Raw genomic sequence first — 13,773 nt, forward strand, 5'->3', positions numbered from 1 at the left:
AACCCCAAACACAGCAAGAGAAACAGCAGTACATAAACAGTAATTTCTATCTCAACAAGGTGGTTATTCAGCAAATATTGAAATACACACAAACACACACACACACACACACACACACACACACACACACACACAGAGGCAGTTTAAATGAAAGAAAACGAAGACAGGAATGAAAGAAGTGTCCGAGACTGGTATGTGAATGAAGTAAAGATAGAGAAAGGCAGCAAAAGAGTGACGATAGTTTAAATGAAAGAAAATGATTGACAATATAGTGTTAAGACAGTTTAAATGAAAGAAAAATGGAGAGAGACTATACTTTCAAGGTGACTGCGGAGTGAAAGAGCCCAAGACTGACTTGTGACGAAGGAAAGACACAGAAAAGCAGTGAAAAGCTGACTCATTTTACACAAAAGGACATCACTACAGAATCAAGATGGCAGCAATCATAACAAAGCACATCGCGTCATTAATACACAACGTTCGGCAACACGTCTTTTCATTAACCCCCTCACTGCTATTTCCCGCGTCTCCTTGAACACAAACTAGTCAAAAGCATTAATTATTTACTCTACGTCCACTTCTGAGCACAATACTAGCTGGACACTGGGTAACAAACACTTCTCGGCCCCTTCTCTTTCTCGTAGGAGCATGGGAAGGTTCTACATGTTGCCTTGGTGTTGTGAATTGCTCCTTGTAGTGAAAGAGATGTCAGTGTGAAGGGAGGGATGTCACTGGCCTTACAATACTGGGAACGCATGAACCAAGAGTGTGTTGTTAGGGATACATTAAGTTTGGTAGTGTGTGTGTCATTATGTCAGTGTGAAGGGAGGCACGTGACTGGCCTTACAATGCTGGGAATGTGTGAACCAAGAGTGTGTTGTCAAGGATGCATTAAGTTTGGTAGAGTGTCATTATGTCAGTGTGAAGGGAGGCACGTCACTGGCCTTACAATACTGGGAATGTGTGAACCAAGAGTGTGTTGTTAGGGATGCATTAAGTTTGGTAGAGTGTCATTATGTCAGTGTGAAGGGAGGCACGTCACTGCCCTTACAATGCTGGGAATGTGTGAACCAAGAGTGTGTTGTCAGGGAAGCATTAAAGTTTGGCAGTGTGTCATTATGTCAGTGTGAAGGGAGGGATGTCACTGGCCTTACAATGCTGGGAATGTGTGAACCAGGAGTGTGTTGTCAGGGATGCATTAAGTTTGGTAGAGTGTCATTATGTCAGTGTGAAGGGAGGCACGTCACTGCCCTTACAATGCTGGGAATGTGTGAACCAAGTGTGTGTTGTCAGGGAAGCATTAAGTTTGGCAGAGCACATATCATGAAGTCAAGTTTGGTATTGTGTCGTTTCATTAAGTTAGCGTGAAGGAAGGGATCTCACTCTACATTAAACACTCTACATGAACTAAAAGTGTTGTCAGGGAATGCACCAAGTTAGGCCTCACATCATTTCATTAAGTCAAGTTTGGTATTGTGTCGTTTCATTAAGTTAGCGTGAAGGAAGGGGTCTCACTCTACATCCCTCACTCTTCATTAACCAAGAGTGTGTTGTGTCAGGAATGCATCAAGTTTAGCATCAAATCATTGCACTAAGTCATTTTCAAGAAAGCAATGCCGCTGTACAGAACACAAGACAACTGGCGCGTCGGGAATAAAAAGTTTGGCACCGTACGTTTCATCAAGTAGGTTTCATTAAGTTAGAGGACGAGAATACTATTTTGCATCATACGACCCAGCTTGACCCATCATAATCTGCCCTGCCTTGACTTTTGAACTTCATCGTAACTCCGCGGTGACATCCTGCGGCGCAAACTGAACGACCTAACATAATTCCCGCGGTACACTGCAAACACTCCTCTATACGTCTGTTTGTTTACGCCTTGCCCACGACAGTTGTTTCATTTGACCTTGTGGATGTCAATGTTAGTGAAAGACTGGCATTCCTTGGCATGAAACGTTGAATTAAGTGTGTTATTTGTGTCGCTATTTTTGGGTGAATGACTTGAATTGTTTTTCCTTGTTTCAGTTGTTGATTCATGGCCTTTGCTTCAAGATAGTTAAGTTTAATTTGACTGCAATGCTGCCTTACAATTAATGCTATGTTCTTTTGGGTGTTTTTTTTGTATTGTTCACTTCTAAATAACACTGTGAATTGTAATGGTGTTCTTTGTACATTCACTTCTAAACACTATACATTTTTCTTGTCTTTCTACATTCAGTGTGGTTCTCAGCATCTGTCACCGGCCGACTTGACTTGACTCGACTTGACACTGTTCACCTTCATTACAAGGCAAGAAGAGTGACGTGCTCCCTTCCTTCGCACTGACTTAATAAAACGACATGGTACCAAATTTATGCATTCCTGATACACCACTCTCTCTCGTTTAAGTCACCAGGTGTGTGGGGGAGAACGCCAATCTGTGTCAACCGGCGCCAACTCATGGTGGGCAGCGATGGGGCATGCACACCGCCACACCACAGCAGGAATGAGCATGAACGCGGAGCTGCCTGTGTCAACTTTGTGCTTCAGTCAAACAGGATAATGACAGATAAAGGTGAGGATTAAAGAAAAGCAAGGTTGTATTACATGGTTTAAAATATAATATACCTTTTGCTTTGTTATGTAATGTAAGAATTAAAGAAAGATAAGGTTGTATTACGTGATTTAAAATATAATACACATTTTAGGTTTGTTAAGTAATCTAGGAATTAAAGAAAGACAAGGTTGTATTACATGGTTTAAAATATAATACACCTTTTGCTTTGTTACATAATATAAGAATTAAGGAAAAACAAGAACATGCAACATTTAAAAAGAATACAACTGTTTTAAATCAAATAATTTCCATCACCGTATGTTAAAATTCACTTGGAACTTCTCTAGCTAAGCCAAAGTGACAGATGAAGCTGAGAAACACAATAAAAAAAAAAAAATAAATAAATAAATAAATAAATACACAATTAGGTGATGTCATTTAAACCAAAGTAACAAGTTGGCACAATTAAACCAATCAATGAATGACCTCAAGAAAGGGAAAGGGGAGAACACACACACACACACACACACACACACACACACACACACACACACACACACACACACACACACACACACACATTAATGAAGGATCTGATGGAGGTACTGCAGTGTAGTGAGGTGTCCTGGGGTGTCCTGAGGGATACAACGAAGGCCAAAACCGAGATTTTTCCCTCCAGTAATCATGACAGGACAAAAAAAAAGAAAAAAAAAAAAAAAGATAAAGTTTAGTTGCCAAAGTTACAATAGTGGGCTTTGTTTACTTATTAAAAAAAACATTCATAATCTTCCTTCGTAATATTGAAAGATAATTAGCGTTTGAAATCTTTACTTGCGTCCTAGAAAGTGTAACAGGGAATAAAAGCTAATTAGGGTTAGTAATAAAGATAGATGATAAATACAAGGAACAAAAGAAAGGGTTAATAAGCAAGATAGGATGGTAAATAAAGCTTCCTAAATGATGTAATGAAGAACAAAAGATAATTAGAGTTAGTAGGCAAGATAGGATGATAAATAAAGCTTCCTAAATGATGTAACGAAGAACAAAAGATAATTAGAGTTAGTAGGCAAGATAGGATGATAAATAAAGCTTCCTAAGAGGTATAAGGGATAAAAAATAATTAGGGTTTGTGAATAGGACAGGTATAGGAAGAAATAAATAGGAGGTATAAGGACTAAAAGATAATTAAGACTTAGTATCAACATGGGATGATAAATAAAGGTTCATAGAAGATGTAACAAAGAACAAAAGATGGTTAGGATTTGTAATTAGATAGCACAAAATAGAGTAACTGTCCTAGAAGATACAAGGAACAAAACAAGATCATTAAGGCTTAGTATCAACACAGGATGATAAATAAAGGCTCGTAGATGTAACAAAGAACAAAAGATAGATAGGATTTGTAATTCGATAGCACAAAACAGAGTAACTGTCCCCAAGAAGATACAAGGAACAAAAACAAAATAATTAAGGCTTAGTATCAAGATAGGAAAATAAATAAAGGCTCATAGATGATGCAACAAAGAACAAAAGATAGGATTTGTAATTAGATAGGACAAAACAGAGTAACTGTCCAAGAAGATACAAGGAACAAAACAAGATCATTAAGGCTTAGTATCAAGATAGGAAAATAAATAAAGGCTCGTAGAAGATGCAACAAAGAACAGAATTTGTAATTAGATAAGACAAAATAGAGTAACTGTCCTAGAGGATACAAGGAACAAAACAAGATAATTAAGACTTAGTATCAACACAGGATGATAAATAAAGGGTCATAGATGATGTAACAAAGAACAAAAGATAGTTAGGATTTGTAATTAGATAGCACAAAACAGAGTAACTGTCCTAGAAGATACAAGGAACAAAACAAGATAATTAAGACTTAGTATCAAGATAGGAAAATAAATAAAGGCTCGTAGAAGATATAACAAAGAACAAAAGATAGGATTTGTAATTAGATAGCACAAAAGAGTAACTGTCCTAGAGGATACAAGGAATAAAACAAGATCATTGACTTAGTATCAACACAGGATGATAAATAAAGGGTCATAGATGATGTAACAAAGAACAAAAGATAGATAGGATTTGTAATTAGATAAGACAAAATAGAGTAACTGTCCTAGAAGATACAAGGAACAAAACAAGATAATTAACACTTAGTATCAACATAGAACAATAAACAGTCGTAAAATATATAAAGGATAAGTTTTCAAAATAGAACAAATAAAGTAGAGAAGGTGCCCCCAAGGATACAACAATGAACAAAACAACATCCTAAAAATTATAACAACCAGGACAACAAGCAAATAAAAGGTTGATATCCAAAAAGCCTTATGGGACAAAATATCCTAGGCTTTAGTAATCAAGATAGGACAAGAAGCAGGAAAAGTAATGAAGTCTCCTACAGGATACAAAAAAACAAAGCAATATCCTTCAAGTGAGTAACCAGGATAGGAAAGACAGCAGAGGGGGGATCTGATGGAGGTATTCAAGCGTCCTGAAGGATATAGAGAACAAGAGATCCTACTAGTAACCAAGATAGGATACACAAAGGATTAAGAGGGGGTCTGATGGAGGTATTAAAGTGTTCTGAAGGATATAACAAGGATCTGATGGACATACTGAGTGTTCTGAAGGATATAGAGAACAAGAGATCCTACTAGTAACCAAGATAGGATACACAAAGGATTAAGGCAGGATCTGATAGAGGTTTTGAGTGTTCTGAAGGATATAGAGAACAAAACATCCTTAGCATTAGTGATCAAAGTAGAATAAACAAAAGATTAAGAGGGAATCTGCTGCAGGTACTAATATAACAAAACAAACAAAACCCTTTAGTAAACAAACCCATACCCTCCATAACCAACACAGGATAAGATTAACCCTTTCATTTAACCCTTTCACAGCGCCAGAAAACAATTCTCAGCAGCAGAAGCAGTGTGTGAAGTGTTTACAAGCATGGAAAAGAAAGTTAGTGATAAAAAAGAATATACCTTACAATTCCTTCCTAGTTCAAAGGTTAGATGTGGCTGTGAAGAAAGTGAAGGTGTCTCAGTGATTGGTAATTAGGGAAAGGTGTAACAAGTGGCAGTCAAAGGGTTAAAACAGGACCTGATGGGGGTACTGAAGTGTCCTAAGAGACATAAGCAAACAAAACCATTCCCTAAGTAATCAGGGGAGAAAAAGGGTGATTAAGGGGTGACCTGATGGGGGTATTGAAGTTTCCTAAGAGACATAAGCAAACAAAACCATTCCCTAAGTAATCAGGGGAGAAAAAGGGTGATTAAGGGGTGACCTGATGGGGGTTTAAGTGCCCTAAGGAATATCAGTAACAAAGGAAACATAGGCAAGGTCTGAAGGGTTAGCAATCAGGGCAGGACAAGATGTGGTATGTTTAACCTTGCCAATAACGGGTTCAAGTTTAATACAGGCAAACTTAGAGTGAAAAATACAAAAATACAGTTACTGATCAAGAAATACAGTTCAGAAATCCATAAGTACAGGTGTAAATAGATGAATGAAAGGATTACAGGTGAGAATAAAGGGTTACAGATAAGAAAGATGACTTGGAGGCAAAAAAATATTAAAGAAAATAGAAAATGCAAAAGTAAAGAAAGAATTGCAGGTGATAAGAACAATTACAGGTAGAAACAGGTGTGTATACAAAGAATACAAGAAGATAAAGATTTGTAGAAAGGAATGAAGGATAACAGGTGGAAAAACAAGAATAAATGGAAGGAATAAAGGATAAATGGAGGGAATAAATGATAAATGAAAAGAATAAAGGATAAATGGAAGGAATAAATGATAAATGAAAAGAATAAAGGATAAATGGAAGAAATAAAGGATAAATGAAAAGAATAAAGGATAAATGAAAGGAATAAAAGGTAAACAGTAATAACAAAGGATAAACAATGGAAATAAAGAATAAACAGAGGGAATAAAGGATAAACAATGGAAATAAAGGATAAGTAAGAAGAAAAAAGGATAAACAGCAATAATAAAGGTGAAAAAAATTTGAAATAAAGAATAAAAGATAGAAAAATATGATAAAAGATAAGAAACAGACAACAAACAAAGAATGAAAGTGAGAATAAATGATTAATAATGAAAACAAAGAATAAACAGAAGAAACAAAGGATAAACAGAAGAAATAAAGGATAAACAGAAGAAATAAAGGAGAAACAAAAGAAACAAAGGAGAAACAGAAGAAATAAAGGAGAAACAGAAGAAATAAAGGATAAACAGAAGAAATAAAGGAGAAACAGAAGAAATAAAGGAGAAACAGAAGAAATAAAGGATAAACAAAAGATAGGAGATGAAATAAAGGATAACAGGCAAGAATAAGAGATAGACAGTGATAAAATAAGAGAACAGGTACAAATAAAAGATAAAAGGAAAGAAAATAAAGAAAGAGAGAGAGAGAAAAGTCAACAGGATTACATAAGAAATAATTTAGATGAATAATAAATAAAATAAAATAAATTACAGTTGACAATATAGAATTACAAGTAACACAAATAATCCTACATAAAAAATACAAATTACAGGTGAAAGTACAGGATTACAAATAAGAAACAGGTAAATTTTCCTTAAAAGTAATATTCTCATTAAAATTTCAGCACAGACCACTAAATATATGTAACAAAAGCAGGATTACATACAGATAACTACTCAGTCAGTCTGTGGGTGTTTAAAAATTACAAAAAAATAAAAAGAAATAAAAAATAACTGACAGGTGGAATTACAAACAAGAATTACAGGTAGAACAGGTACAAAATAAAAAAAAAATAGGTATAAAAAAATATTAAAAAATACGATTATAAGTTACAGTAATAGGAGAAATAATTAATTGTAGTAAGAATTAAATGAAGAAGGAAGAGGTAAAATTACAAAGAGATGAACAGGTAATTAGGTGACAGGTGACAGGTGAAAAAACAAGATTACCACAGGTTACAGATTACACATGAATGACAGAAGACAACAAATACAACTAATTACATGATTACACCAGTGGAAGCAGTGAGAATACACAAACACAGGTAAATTAATAAAAGGAACAGGTAAACTATATAAATGAAGTGACAGGTGAGAATTTAATTAACACAGGTTGAATTACAGATTACAGGTGACAGAATGATGATAAATAATTACATATAAGAGGGATTACATAGAATTACTTGATAACGGGTGGGAACAGAGCTGCAGGTAAAGTAAATGACAGGTGAGACACAGGTAAGACTAATATAGGAGACTTGAGAAGGAAAATAATTATAAATAGAATATAAAAAACAGAGAGAGAGAGAGAGAGAGAGAGAGAGAGAGAGAGAGAGAGAGAGAGAGAGAGAGAGAGAGAGAGAGAGAGACTACACACACGCGCGCGCACACACACAACTACTGGTAATGAAAGCAACACTCACCTGATAGGGTTGTACATTAGTCAGTCTGTGGATCACTGGCGGAATCACGACAACCAAGGAAAAATAAAGAATAAAAAAAAAAAGTGGGGTTTTCTGAATATTCGCGTCACACACCCCACATCAAAACACTTCTAGGCAACTCCTGCCGTTCCTCTGGGCAACTATGCACTGGAAATTAAGCCCCTAGCCACTGTGATACTTTCCAGACCAACACACAGCGAGGGGACACAAATATGGCGCTTTTTTTCCAAGTTTCCAGCAAATTTACTGATGATGAAAGTCTCAAGATCTACCAACCTGCCTGGCTCATCCACTTCAGCCAGTCATTTCACGCACTTCCCGCCTTATTTCAGCCGCACTTCAGGTCACCGCGGGCACTTCAGGCACTAAATTATCATGCAGTGGCGGCGCGGTGGTCAGAAAAGCCCTAGGATCGCGGGAAATGGTGAAAATGTCTGAGGAAAGGTCCAATGTTTGTCCGCCATTACTGCCTCCAGGTTGTTATATCCCTCCGCGTCCAGGCCTGCCAACCCTGCCTTATTATGCCCTATTTACCCCTTATTTTGCCGTAATACATCTACATATTACCTTTCAATAATACAGTTTATCCTTTTTTAGCCTATATTCTCCTTATTCGTCGTATTTAAAGTGTGTAAGACAAAATACATGCATGTTCTCAGTGGTTACCAACCGTAACTTATTTCATTCTAATATACCTTATTACTATCTCACACCATTGGTATTTATTCTTTTCTATCCTAACTTCACATTGTTCATCAAATTTTAAATGTTTAAGCCGAAAAATATTTATGTTTTAGGGTTTCTATCTCAGTCAGTACCAACCGTACCTTATTTCTGTCCAATATACCCCATTAGTACCTTATACTGTTACTATTTGTTATATTATATCCTATATTCACGTTATTTATTCTATCTAAAGAACACAAATCCAAAAATTACCGTGTTTCAGCCTTCCTTTATCTTAATACGAAATGTGCCTTATTTTTTCCCATTTATTGCTTATGTTGCTCTCACACACCGTACTGTAGTCTATATTTTCATTGTTTGTCATTATCTATTCTTCATTCATGTTTTTTAATTGAGTGTACGAAATATATTATGCAGTTTAGCTATTTGTCACCCTGATCTCTCAGTCATTCCCAGCCTTCCTTATTTCCACCCCCTCTATGCTTGTACCATCATTATATATTGTCTATTATATATTATTTATCCTGTGTTCACGTTATTCATATTGTGTTTATAGTATGATGAGTAAAAGAACTATGGGTCAGAAAAATCTCTCCTCCGTCAGGGCTGCCAACACAACCTTATTTTTGCCCTAATTAACTCGTAATTTAACAGAATATACGTTTTTATTTATATATCTCGTGGTTTGATTAATGGAGACATATTTTTTAATTGTTATTTTTTTGTATTAGGCGAGTATTAGCCTCTTTTTCATCATTATGTATTAGTTCAGTGTAGCCAACACTACCTTATTTCTGTCCTAATTAGCTCGTATTTTTGGCTGCTGTACATCTTTTTTCCGTAAACTTCGTGGCCTAATTAATATAGCGATGTTTTTTTTAGTAGTTTTGTTTTATGTATTGGAGTCTTGGTGTAATTTTTCAGTCTTGGCAACACTTATCTTATTTTTACCTTATTTCACCTCTTTTGCTAACTAATACATGGAGAAAACTTAAGATTCTTAACCTACTAATTATACAAACCTCATCTATTCTGTCCTATATCACTCAAATAATCTAGTTTTAATATAATAAATTATTTTTGCAAATTTCATATATTTGACGCGATACAACTTTCATTCAATGGATTTTCTGTGTATTATAGATAGTATATGTGAAGGATTTATCATTTATTAATCCTCAGGTATCAAATATTCCTCCAAAATAGAAAAATACGAGAAGCAAATACTAAGAGGCGAGAGAGAACTTAACCATATGGCAGCTAACTAAAACAAACTCCATTATTCGTAACACTCCGATATATAGATAGGAAAAGTGACAATTTAACTATTTCCAGCCTTAAAATTACTACTAGATGTTTATTTAAGGAGATATTGGTGTTTAAGAAAGGAACTAGTTTTCTTAGCGGCGGTTTGACGTCACTTTCTTGGCACCCCGCCAGACCTCTAGAAAAAAACAGGATGGCGCTAAGTTTAAATGTCCTTACGTTGTGTTTTGATGAATAAACGACTGTAGGTGGCGTTTGATTATTCATGCGGGTGTCTGGAGGGTTCGAAAAACGTGGGAGATGGCTTAAGTACGTATCAATATTGTTATTTGGGATGTTATTTGGGTGTCATAAGGCTGGTTTAGCTACTATCTATCTTAATTTAATTATTTACTATTACAATTTTCTTATTATACGTAAGAGGATGTGAAGTGTTAAGAAGCGTGAAAAAAATAGGTCAAGTACGTGGCTGTGGTGTCATAAGGGTGTTACTAAGCCACTTTAACCATTGTCTTGCTATTTATGTCTACCATCACTAATTTTATTATTTATTTGTGTATTGTAAGGCTACTTTCATTGTGGACTGTCTTACTATTACGATAACTGTCACAACTTTCCTGGCTACCTTTCAGTCTTGCACTACCTTACTATTAATCCTTACTATCTTAACGTTCTAGTACTGCATCTTATTATTATTATTATTATTATCATTATTATTATTATATATTTTTTTGTTTACGGTCACAAATTTTCTGTCTATCGTTTTTTTTTATTATCTTATTATTACGTTTACTATCATAACTCTCCTAGCTACTGTTTATCTTCTCTTTATCTTTCAGTTTTACAGTGTATCTTATCTCGGACTTAAATCTTCTTTTTGACTTGTTTTGTTTCCTTTATCCTCCGCGTTATTTATTTTTTATTTCCATTTGTGTTTTGTTATGGCTCTCTCTCTCTCTCTCTCTCTCTCTCTCTCTCTCTCTCTCTCTCTCTCTCTCTCTTATATCTTCCTCTTCTTACAGTTATTACTACCAGAGAGAGAGAGAGAGAGAGAGAGAGAGAGAGAGAGAGAGAGAGAGAGAGAGGATAGAATGAATTATCGGAACTGAAACCACCACCACCAGCATTTCTACTACTACTACTACTACTACTACTACTACTACTACTACTACGCACTACTAATACTATACCACATAAAAGTAAATAAACGTAAGATAATCCAAAGAAAACAACATAAGAAACCGTAATGCCTTCCTTCCCAGCTATTACGCATCGAGAGAGAGGGAGAGAGAGAGAGAGAGAGAGAGAGAGAGAGTGTGTGTGTGGGTGTCACGTAGCAATGTCAGAGACAACAGAAAATGGGCGTTGTATGGCGAGAGAAAACGTACTGGCAGGGGTTTCTATGGTAAATTGAGAGTGCCGACGCTACCTTTTTTTTTTTTTTTTTTTTTTTATGCAGGGAGGACACTGGCCAAGGGCAACAAAAATCCAATAAAAAAATATGCCCACTGAAATGCCAGTCCCATAAAAGTGGTCAAAAATTGATGAATAAGTGTCTTGAAACCTCCCTCTTGAAGGAATTCAAGTCATAGGAAGGTGGAAATACAGAAGCAGGCAGGGAGTTCCAGAGTTTACCAGAGAAAGGGATGAATGATTGAGAATACTGGTTAACTCTTGTGTTAGAGAGGTGGACAGAATACGGGTGAGAGAAAGAAGAAAGTCTTGTGCAGCGAGGCTGCGGAAGGAGGGGAGGCATGCAGTTAGCAAGATCAGAAGAGCAGTTAGCATGAAAATAGCAGTAGAAGACAGCTAGATATGCAACATTGCGGCGGTGAGAGAGAGGCTGAAGACAATCAGTTAGAGGAGAGGAGTTGATGAGACGAAAAGCTTTTGATTCCACCCTGTCTAGAAGAGCAGTATGAGTGGAACCCCCCAGACATGTGAAGCATACTCCATACATGGACGGATAAGGCCCTTGTACAGAGTTAGCAGCTGGGGGGGGGGGGTGAGAAAAACTGGCGGAGACATCTCAGAACACCTAACTTCATAGAAGCTGTTTTAGCTAGAGATGAGATGTGAAGTTTCCAGTTCAGATTATAAGTAAAAGACAGACCGAGGATGTTCAGTGTAGAAGAGGAGGGCAGTTGAGTGTCATTGAAGAAGAGGGGATAGTTGTCTGGAAGGTTGTGTCGAGTTGATAGATGGAGGAATTGAGTTTTTGAGGCATTGAACAATACCAAGTTTGCTCTGCCCCAATCAGAAATTTTAGAAAGCTCAGAAGTCAAGCGTTCTGTGGCTTCCGTGCGTGATATGTTTACCTCCTGAAGGGTTGGACGTCTATGGAAAGACGTGGAAAAATGCAGGGTGGTATCATCAGCGTAGGAGTGGAAAGGACAAGAAGTTTGGTTTAGAAGATCATTAATGAATAATAAGAAGAGAGTGGGTGACAGGACAGAACCCTGAGGAACACCACTGTTAATAGATTTAGGAGAACAGTGACCGTCTACCACAGCAGCAATAGAACGGTCAGAAAGGAAACTTGAGATGAAGTTACAGAGAGAAGGATAGAAACCGTAGGAGGGTAGTTTGGAAATCAAAGCTTTGTGCCAGACTCTATCAAAAGCTTTTGACATGTCCAAGGCAACAGCAAAAGTTTCACCAAAATCTCTAAAAGAGGATGACCAAGACTCAGTAAGGAAAGCCAGAAGATCACCAGTAGAGCGGCCTTGACGGAACCCATACTGGCGATCAGATAGAAGGTTGTGAAGTGATAGATGTTTAAGAATCTTCCTGTTGAGGATAGATTAAAAAACTTTAGATAGGCAGGAAATTAAAGCAATAGAACGGTAGTTTGAGGGATTAGAACGGTCACCCTTTTTAGGAACAGGTTGAATGTATTCAAACTTTCAGCAAGAAGGAAAGGTAGATGTTGACAGACAGAGCTGAAAGAGTTTGACTAGGCAAGGTGCAAGCACGGAGGCACAGTTTCGGAGAACAATAGGAGGGACCCCATCAGGTCCATAAGCCTTCCGAGGGTTTAGGCCAGCGAGGGCATGGAAAACGTCATTACGAAGAATTTTAATAGGTGGCATGAAGTAGTCACAGGGTGGAGGAGAGGGAGGAACAAGCCCAGAATCGTCCAAAGTAAAGTTTTTAGCAAAGGTTTGAGCGAAGAGGTCAGCTTTAGAAATAGATGTGATAGCAGTGGTGCCATCTGGTTGAAATAGAGGAGGAAAAGAAGAAGAAGCAAAGTTATTGGAGATATTTTTGGCTAGATGCCAGAAATTACGAGGAGAGTTAGATCTTGAAAGGTTTTGACATTTTCTGTTAATGAAGGAGTTTTTTGGCTAGTTGGAGAACAGACCTGGCATGGTTCCGGGCAGAAATATAAAGTGCATGAGATTCTGGTGATGGAAGGCTTACGTACCTTTTGTGGGCCACCTCTCTATCATGTATAGCACGAGAACAAGCTGTGTTAAACCAAGGTTTAGAAGGTTTAGGACGAGAAAAAGAGTGAGGAATGTACGCCTCCATGCCAGACACTATCACCTCTGTTATGCGGTCAGCACACAAAGACGGGTCTCTGACACGGAAGCAGTAGTCATTCCAAGGAAAATCAGCAAAATACCTCCTCAGGTCCGCCCAACTAGCAGAGGCAAAACACCAGAGGCACCTTCGCTTAGGGGGATCCTGAGGAAGGATTGGAGTGATAGGACAAGATAAAGATATGAGATTGTGATCGGAGGAGCCCAACGGAGAAGAAAGGGTGACAGCATAAGCAGAAGGATTAGAGGTCAGGAAAAGGTCAAGAATGTTGGGCGTATCTTCAAAACGGTCAGG

This window comes from Scylla paramamosain, chromosome 40 (assembly GCF_035594125.1).
Source record: "Scylla paramamosain isolate STU-SP2022 chromosome 40, ASM3559412v1, whole genome shotgun sequence".
In the NCBI taxonomy this organism is placed as follows: domain Eukaryota; kingdom Metazoa; phylum Arthropoda; class Malacostraca; order Decapoda; family Portunidae; genus Scylla; species Scylla paramamosain.